Source organism: Choloepus didactylus, chromosome 5 (assembly GCF_015220235.1).
Source record: "Choloepus didactylus isolate mChoDid1 chromosome 5, mChoDid1.pri, whole genome shotgun sequence".
In the NCBI taxonomy this organism is placed as follows: Eukaryota; Metazoa; Chordata; class Mammalia; order Pilosa; family Megalonychidae; genus Choloepus; species Choloepus didactylus.
The window spans coordinates 129,583,471-129,592,234 of NC_051311.1; positions in this window are offsets into that span (position 1 = coordinate 129,583,471).

The following is an 8,764-nucleotide window of genomic DNA, read 5'->3' on the forward strand; positions in this document are numbered from 1 at the left end:
ACACTTAGAACTGGCAAATCAGATGCAGCCATCTGGGGCCTGGAGTTACAAATTGGGGAACAAAGAAGCAAAGACAGGCAAGAATCCACTCTAATAGTGAGCAAAGGCAGTTGCTCAAGCAATGTTCTGCTTCTGGGAGGCAGTGTCCGCACCGTCTGCCCTGCCTGGTCCAGGACTCATGGAGGTGGTCGTGCCAACTGTGGTTTCTAGGGCTTAGCAGCAACAACAAACCTATCCAGTGACATTATTTTGGAAGCTCCTCTGGCTTCCATGTGCCTGGTTCTCCAGCACTCCCAGCAACAATTCCATGACTGGAATTTGGTATGTTGCTTTTTAATTTAGATCAGTCACAGTCAGTTGCTGTTACTGGAAACTAAAAATTCTAACCGATACAAACATCTAACTCAGCCTTTACCCCACAATCAAACCTATTACCTCTGCCTCCTCCACTTTATTTAGATTCCAGCAGATCAAGGATTGGAACTTAATTTTCTCTAAATATCAAAAAGTTCCACAGTACCTGACCGTTGCACATTTTTGGTGATCTAAACTGCAGTTTCCAGTTAAATGAGGAAGACGTTCTTATACTTCCCTCTAACTGAAAATTTCTCTGACTAGATGGAAGCTGTCGGGTTTCTCATTGAGGTGGGGGTACTTCTTATTTTTTCTAATGCTGCAGCCAGTATAGAATTGACTTCTCCCTCTCTCTGTATACAGTAGGGTGCAGATCTAGTGATTTCCTACACCCAGATGGGGAAATCAAATGTACAAAAGTGGTTTGAATATGCCCAGGGTGTTGCATACTATTACTTAATAATCAAAAGGGGATTTTCTTGGTATCCTTCAATGACCTATGCTAAATGTCACCCATGTGTGTTCCCTGGAGTACAACTATGCCAGAAAGAGCAACAGGAGACAGCCATATTCCCCACATATTCAGACTGATTTTCCCAGTATGAGGCTACCTTGGAAAGAGAAAGACCACATTGACAAGTTTAGAAGAAAGTTCCCCCTTGGAGTTTTCCCTCTGTCCTGTTTCATTATGTATTGACTCTCAGACCCTTGACTGTCTGTGACATCTGTTTTTTGGGTCACTTTGTCCTTGAGTCATGATCACCCTATAACTTTCCAAAAACAGTTAATAACCGTGCCATTTACCAATTAATTTCAGTGAAGAGCTCAAATCATAGTAAAATGTTAGGGCCAGAGTTAATTTAGGTCAGATTGATCTTATTTCCTTAGCTTAAGTGAGCAAGCCAAATTGTTCTTACAATTTCATATTTTCCTTCATTACATCTCTCTCCATCCTTACTCAACCATAAGATGAATCATCCATAAATTTACACCCATCAAGCTGTAGTTTAGAAGTTCATTACTGTTTTCCTTCATTTCTTGCTTTCAGGATAACATGCAAGGAAATATATGCCAACTTTTCACATGATCATAGGATGTTTCCAGGCTTTCCTGTTGCAGCTAATCAGTAACAGAGAATGCTCTGTGTAGTTTTCCCTAGATTGCCTATAGATTGTTTGTCTCCAAACCATAACCCAAAAAGTTGTCCATTTGTTGACTCCTTTGAATTTTTATTGGTATGATCACACTTTCATAATAAGATCACTCCTTGGGAAAGTCACCAGCTGTCTTAACATCATCTTCCCTGGAGTTTATATGATTTCCCCATAAAATCTGTGTCACTAGGTAGGTCCCAGAAATGCATGGAATTTTGCATCTCTTGATTCAAATAATGATTTTTTGTATTTCTTTATTAGTGTATGTGTGTGTATGTATGTACACAAGCAAGCATATAACCTCATCCACTTTGGGAAAAAAAAGTTTACTCTGAGATTTTGATATACCAGAGTGTAAGTTCCTTGAGAATGAAATATCAGCTTTTAATTGCATTCTATAAAAGCTCACAATCTAGAAGCCAAGAGAAAGGGGTGGCAGATGTGCCTAATACATGTTCCAATATACTTTAGATAATATACTTCATTACACACAAACACACACACACTTGTGTGTATATTTCCTGAGCATTTTTAAATTTTGCATAAGAAGACACAAAAAATTTTAAATGTTAACATCTATTCACATACAACTATGTGCTATGGACACCATCATTGGAATTTTTCAGGAACAGTTCAATTTTTCTGTCTATTTGAAGCTCTGTAAGAAAAGCAGCAGGATGTTTCACATCCTGGGAATACTATCTTTTAGTTTATATGTTGTGTGTTCCTAATAAGTAATAAACCACATTGAACTCTAGTCCCTCATGGGGATTAAGAGATTGAATTTGTAGCACACAGATAGTTTTTCCTACCAAGGGACAAAACCCCTGTGTTCTCTGACAGAGAAGAGCGGCACCTAATGTCATTCGTCCAATATCTTGTGAGAATTCCCATCTGGGACACCTGCGCCTGCATGAGGCTGTCTGTGGTTCCACAGAGTCTCCTGGTACTCGCAAGTTCATTCTGGGTGTATCAGCTTTCTACTGTTGCCATAACAAATTGCCACAAACTTAGTGGCTTAAAACACACAGATTTATTTTCTCATGGCTGTGCAGGTCAGAAGTCTGACCCGGGCCTCATTTAGCTAACATTAAGGTGTCAGCAGGGCTGCATTCCTTACTGAAGCCTTTGGGGGAAATCCGTGCGCTTGCCTTTTCCAGTATCTTGAGGCCATGCACATTTCTTGGTTCTGGTCCCCTCCTCCATCTTCAAAGCCAGGATAGCGGATCGAGTCCTCTCCTGTCACATCTCTCTGATCCTTTTTCTGTTGTCAAGTCTCTCTTTCCTTTGCTACAGCTGGGAAAGTGTCTCTGCTTTCAAGGACTCATGCCTTTACATTGAGTCTACCTGGAGAAGCCAGGATAATCTTTCCATTTCAAAGTCCAGACCCTTAATCACATCTGCAAAGTTCCTTTTGCCATATAAGCAACATATTTACAGGTCCCAGGGTTTAGGGCATGCACATCTTTGAGGGGCCATTATTCTACTACCACCCTGGGTTACCTCCTCAGGAACTTCTGTATAAACACATTAGTTTGGAGTTGGGTCCTCTAGAGGCTTCAGATGGAGTTGACAGAAAAAAACTTTTGATTTGCACAAAGGACCAGTGTTAGGAGATGATATATTATTTGAATAGGGTCCCTAAAACATTATGTGCCTCTGGACGATGACCATGTCTGAACTCCCATAACAAAAAATTAATGTTGAGAGTGGGTTGAAAAGATAAAGGACAAAATAAGGGAGCACGGGAAATCACCACAACATTTGCACATTAGGAAGAACTCAAAACATAGTTCAGTATAAATCTCTAGACCACATCCACTAGAAAAGGTGCTTTGCTCTCAAGAGTGCCATCTTAAAATGGAAATACACCTTAGAGGTGTTCCTATTGCAAGGATTCATCAGCCCAGCATTTCAGCAGGGGATGGCAGATGAAAAAGGCAGAAGGGGAAAAGGATGAGGGGAGCAGTGAATGGAGGAACAGGAGTTTGCCTACATCAGAGAGGCCAGAAGAAGGGCCTCTCGCATCCACAGTTCCCTTCCCATGAAAGAACCTGACCACAGATACAATTTTCCATGCCTTGCAAAGTATGACTCCACGGCCCCAACTGACCACAGATGATTTGACTGAAATTTAATTCCCAAACTATATTCGGCCATCTGCAAGCTAGACCAGGGTTTTTCAAACTGTGTGTTTGATCTGTTTGTGGGTCACAAATAATTTCTGTGTGCCAAATTAAAGTAAAATAGAGAGAATTGGATTGGAATGAAATGGGATAGGATGGGATGGGATGGATTAAATAGAATTGAGCAGAGCCAAGTGGAAAAAAGTATAATAGTTCATTTCAGTTGCGAATGTGAGTATATGTGTATGTGTGTGTAGTGGGTCTAATATAAAATGTTTTTTTCTTACCATAGGCAAATTTGAAAGCCACACAGCTAGATAGTGGTCTATGAGGTAGGTAGCTAGCAGGAGCTCTGTGCCCTTTCAGGGTATCTACATTGGGTAGTAACCAACTGACTAACCAATCAAATCCTCTCTTCTGACATGCAAACGAACGACTTCAAAGAGAGTTACAAGCTGTGGAGTGTTGCAAAATCAAGATTAACACCTTGACAAAGTGCAAAACAGAAACCACGAACTAGTCAAAAGCTTGAGTAATGTGCAGAGTCCGTGGGTGTAGAAAGTAGCAGGGTGAAGGGTTGGTGATTGGCAGCAGAAACAGACAGAAAAAAGTAGGAAAATAAGGGAAATTAGAAAAATCAGGGAATGTCTAGTCACAGGAATGTCAGAATCACAGCTTTAGGAAGTATTAGAAACCCATTAATAAGGTCAGGGCAAGGTAAGCTGTTAGTAATTCATTCAGCAAATACATATTGAATGCCAACTATGTGCCAAGCACTGTTTTAGGAGCTGGGGATATAGTAATAACAAAGTAGACACAAATCCCTGCCCTGCACCCTGCTTTCTAGTGGATGTGGCCTAGAGATTTATACTAAACTATGTTTTGAGTTCTTCCTGATGTACAAATGTGGTGATTTCCTGTGCTCCCTTATTTTGTCCTTTATCCTCTCAACACACTCTCATCATTTTGTTTCTTGCAACATGAATGAGCCTAACTAATGTTGCCCAAAATAAAAGTTGATCACTTGAAGTTTTGCCTAGGGCTGATTCTAAAGGCACAGAAGTCTCATTCTGGAGTGGTAGAAGTAAGAACTTTTCTCTTCTTTGCAGATGGCATTGGGACCAAAAAGAAAGAATGAGAGCAAGTAAATATAATAAAGATTTCATCAGTGTTTCATGTTTACTCATTGCAAATTGATTTATTGATTTTAGTTTTCTCCTCCAAAAAAGTTATCCTCTTTGTAAGGAGCTAAGAACTATTCATTAATCAAAATTTGTCTAACTCTGTCAACAGTTTTCAAGGAATGACCCTCCTGCCTTTTCAAGAAATACTCACCATCAGTGATCTCATTTTTCTTTGTAATTCTACCTCTTCCTCTTATCTGAATCCTTTCTATCCACACATCTCTCAAGTCTCTCCCATCTTATAAAAATACAAACTTTCATATCCCTTTTAAGCTAACAGGATCATCTTTGATCTGCATCACAGATAAGCTTTTTGACAATCTCTCTCTATATATGTATTTGCTGTCAGTTTCCTTATATTCCTCTCAGTCCTCAACCCATTGTAATCTGACTTCTGCCAAGCTCTCCTTATGCCATTTTTCTAAATCCAATGGATTTTTTTGTTTTTCTTGATTTCTCAGCAGATTTTCACACAGGTGTCAGTCAAGAAACAACTCCAAAATTTCAGGCTTTTAACAACAAAGGTTCCTTGCTCATTCATTCTACCTGTCCATTCAGGGTTAACAGGAGGGTTCTGCTCAACTTAATTGCTCAGGGACTTAGGTCTTCAGAGCAGGTTCCATTCTGAACACGGCCTGTTGCCTTGATAGAGGGAGAGCTCTGCTGGATTTCATACCGAACAATCCATGCTGTGCCCAGAATCAACATGCGTCCTTTTTATTCACAGGTCTTCAGCCAAAACGAAACAGATGGTCAAAACCAACTACAATGGGCCAGAAAGTAGATGTTACCATGTGCCTGGAGGCAAAGCACTGGAAAAATCTGATGAGCTGAATGTGATTCTTAAAGTGTGGTTCACTGATCCCTCATTGGAACTTGCTCTTCCTTGGCATCTAAGAGACCACACTGTCTTGGTGCTGCTCTTTTTCCGTCTTTTCGGGTTCATTCTCTTCTACTCAGCCTGTGGTAGCAGCTCTTTCCCTGGGCAATCTCAACCTTGCCACTGCTTCTATTACCTTCTATTTAAAATTCCTGTCAGAGCCCTCCTCTGAGCCCCATTCCAGCTCTCCAGCTCCCATTAGTCCTCATTTCCACCTGTTCATCTCAACCCAAATCTGGGCTTGGGAATTTGCCCCCAAACATTTCCTTTTCCTGCATTTCCTATCTCAGGAAATGGCACTATGAGTCGTTCGGTTTTGAAAGCCAAAATCCCAGAAACCGTCCTTGACACCTACAACTTTCACCCTCCATATCTAATCCATTCACCAAGTCTTGTCAGGTTTACCTCCTAAATATACCTCATTCTGTTTTCCTCTTTACACGTTCACTATCACTAACCCTACGCCAAACAAACTACATCCGTTGCCTAGAATACTAAAACAGCCTAATTGGCCACTTCGTATCGATTTTTGACACTCTTCAATCCATTCTTCACATTCAAATTGGAATGATTTTCCATGATGCAAATAGAATGTCCTCAACTTAAAATTTTTAAATAGCTTTTCCTTGCTCTCAGGGGCAAGCTGAGACCCTCCATAGTCTCTCTTTTTTTTTTTTTTTTTTTTTTTTAATCATTTTATTGAGATATATTCACATACCACGCAGTCATACAAAACAAATCGTACTTTCGATTGTTTACAGTACCATTACATAGTTGTACATTCATCACCTAAATCAATCCCTGACACCTTCATTAGCACACACACAAAAATAACAAGAATAATAATTAGAGTGAAAAAGAGCAATTGAAGTAAAAAAGAACACTGGGTACCTTTGTCTGTTTGTTTCCTTCCCCTATTTTTCTACTTATCCATCCATAAACTAGACAAAGTGGAGTGTGGTCCTTATGGCTTTCCCAATCCCATTGTCACCCCTCATAAGCTACATTTTTATACATCTGTCTTTGAGATTCATGGGTTCTGGGTTGTAGTTTGATAGTTTCAGGTATCCACCACCAGCTACCCCAATTCTTTAGAACCTAAAAAGGGTTGTCTAAAGTGTGCATAAGAGTGCCCACCAGAGTGACCTCTCGGCTCGTTTTGGAATCTCTCTGCCACTGAAGCTTATTTCATTTCCTTTCACATCCCCCTTTTGGTCAAGAAGATGTTCTCCATCCCACGATGCCGGGTCTACATTCCTCCCCGGGAGTCATATTCCACGTTGCCAGGGAGATTCACTCCCCTGGGTGTCTGATCCCACGTAGGGGGGAGGGCAGTGATTTCACCTTTCAAGTTGGCTTAGCCAGAGAGAGAGGGCCACATCTGAGCAACAAAGAGGCATTCAGGAGGAGACTCTTAGGCACAAATATAGGGAGGCCTAGCCTCTCCTTTGCAGCAACCGTCTTCCCAAGGGTAAAACTTATGGTAGAGGGCTCAACCTATCAAACCACCAGTCCCTTATGTCTGTGGTCATGTTAGCAACCATGGAGGTGGGGTAGGCGAATACCCCTGCATTCTCCACAGGCTCCTCAAGGGGGCACTACATCATTTTTTTTTCCTTATTTTTCTTTCTTTCTTTTTTTTTTTTTTAACTTTCCCTTCTTTTTTAAATCAACTGTATGAAAAAAAAAGTTAAAAAGAAAACAAACATACAATAAAAGAACATTTCAAAGAGACCATAACAAGGGAGTAAGTAAAAGACAACTAACCTAAGATAACTGCTCCATAGTCTCTTACATCCCTTCCTATCCCTCCAGTCTCACAATACATCACTCTCAGATTCACTGTGCTCCAGACAGAGGGAACTTCTTTTAATTCCTGGAATTGTCCATGATTTCTTCCACCGGGGTCTTTGTACATTACCTCTGTGTGGAATTCTCTCCTCCCTTCTTTCTCTTTGAATCTTGCCATCCACAGCAAAGCCTTCCCTAAAGCACCTAGATGAAAATTTTAATTACATGATAATTTTTGTGAATAATTCATGTTTGTGGTTCAGGTAAGCTCCGTGAGGACAGGGCCTGGGTTGTTTTTTCCACATTATTTCCCCAGCTGCTTATCTGGTATCTAGGATACAGCAGATATTTGATAAGCATAGATTAAATGAATGACTGGATGGCAAAATATTATATTCCATTTGTATACTGGAGGTTAGAAAAAACAAAATTTATGTCTTTATTTAAAATTGCTCCAAAAAAGAAAGAGCGAGTGGGGCTCATTACTAGAGGAACTGGTAAAGAAATATTTTTTTAAGGACTAGATGAGGGTTTTACTAAACTGTGCTTGTTAGTGAGATTGTTAGTTATAATCTCACTGGTAAAGTGGCATAGTGGGTCATCTTTTCCCAGTTTTATCTCACTCACTTTCTTCCTACATGATACTTGGGGCAGTGATTAGACACAGATCCAGACGGCCATTGCTGAAAAAGAGCAATTAACTGGAAAATTGTTTCAGTGATCTCCCCCCTTTTCATTCCAGGGAAACTTCTGAGCTGCCAGAGTCACAAAGTCAGAGTTTAAAGTAATGGAGCCTGTGTTAAATAAATACAAGCCTGCAGACTTTACTGAATTTCTGGGAAATGAAATTAACTAGCCCCGCGCACAGCAGATTGAGGCAATGTGTCGTCCTAAATTCCAAGCTGATAATTTTAGGCAGTCATCCCAGGGACTGATGTTGCCAATAAGAAGGAAATAATTTATCCCAGTTTGGACAAATATTAACTCTTCTAAGGCAATACGGTTCCTCTGGTGCAATTTTAACTGCTGTTCTTCCTCCTTAAAGGTTTTAACTTGTATCTCAGAGCTGAGTAGTCGATTTCTCAATAATGGAATAGGCACTGGTAATTACGCATTTTTAAAATCAAAATCTATGTTTAAGGTCCATGTGTAATCACATGGGCTTTCTATAATGACCATGACTCAATGAAGTTCAATATACGTTAGGAAATACAAAATATCAAATATGTTTGAGACTAAAACCATGTAGATATTATTCACATAATTTACTCCATG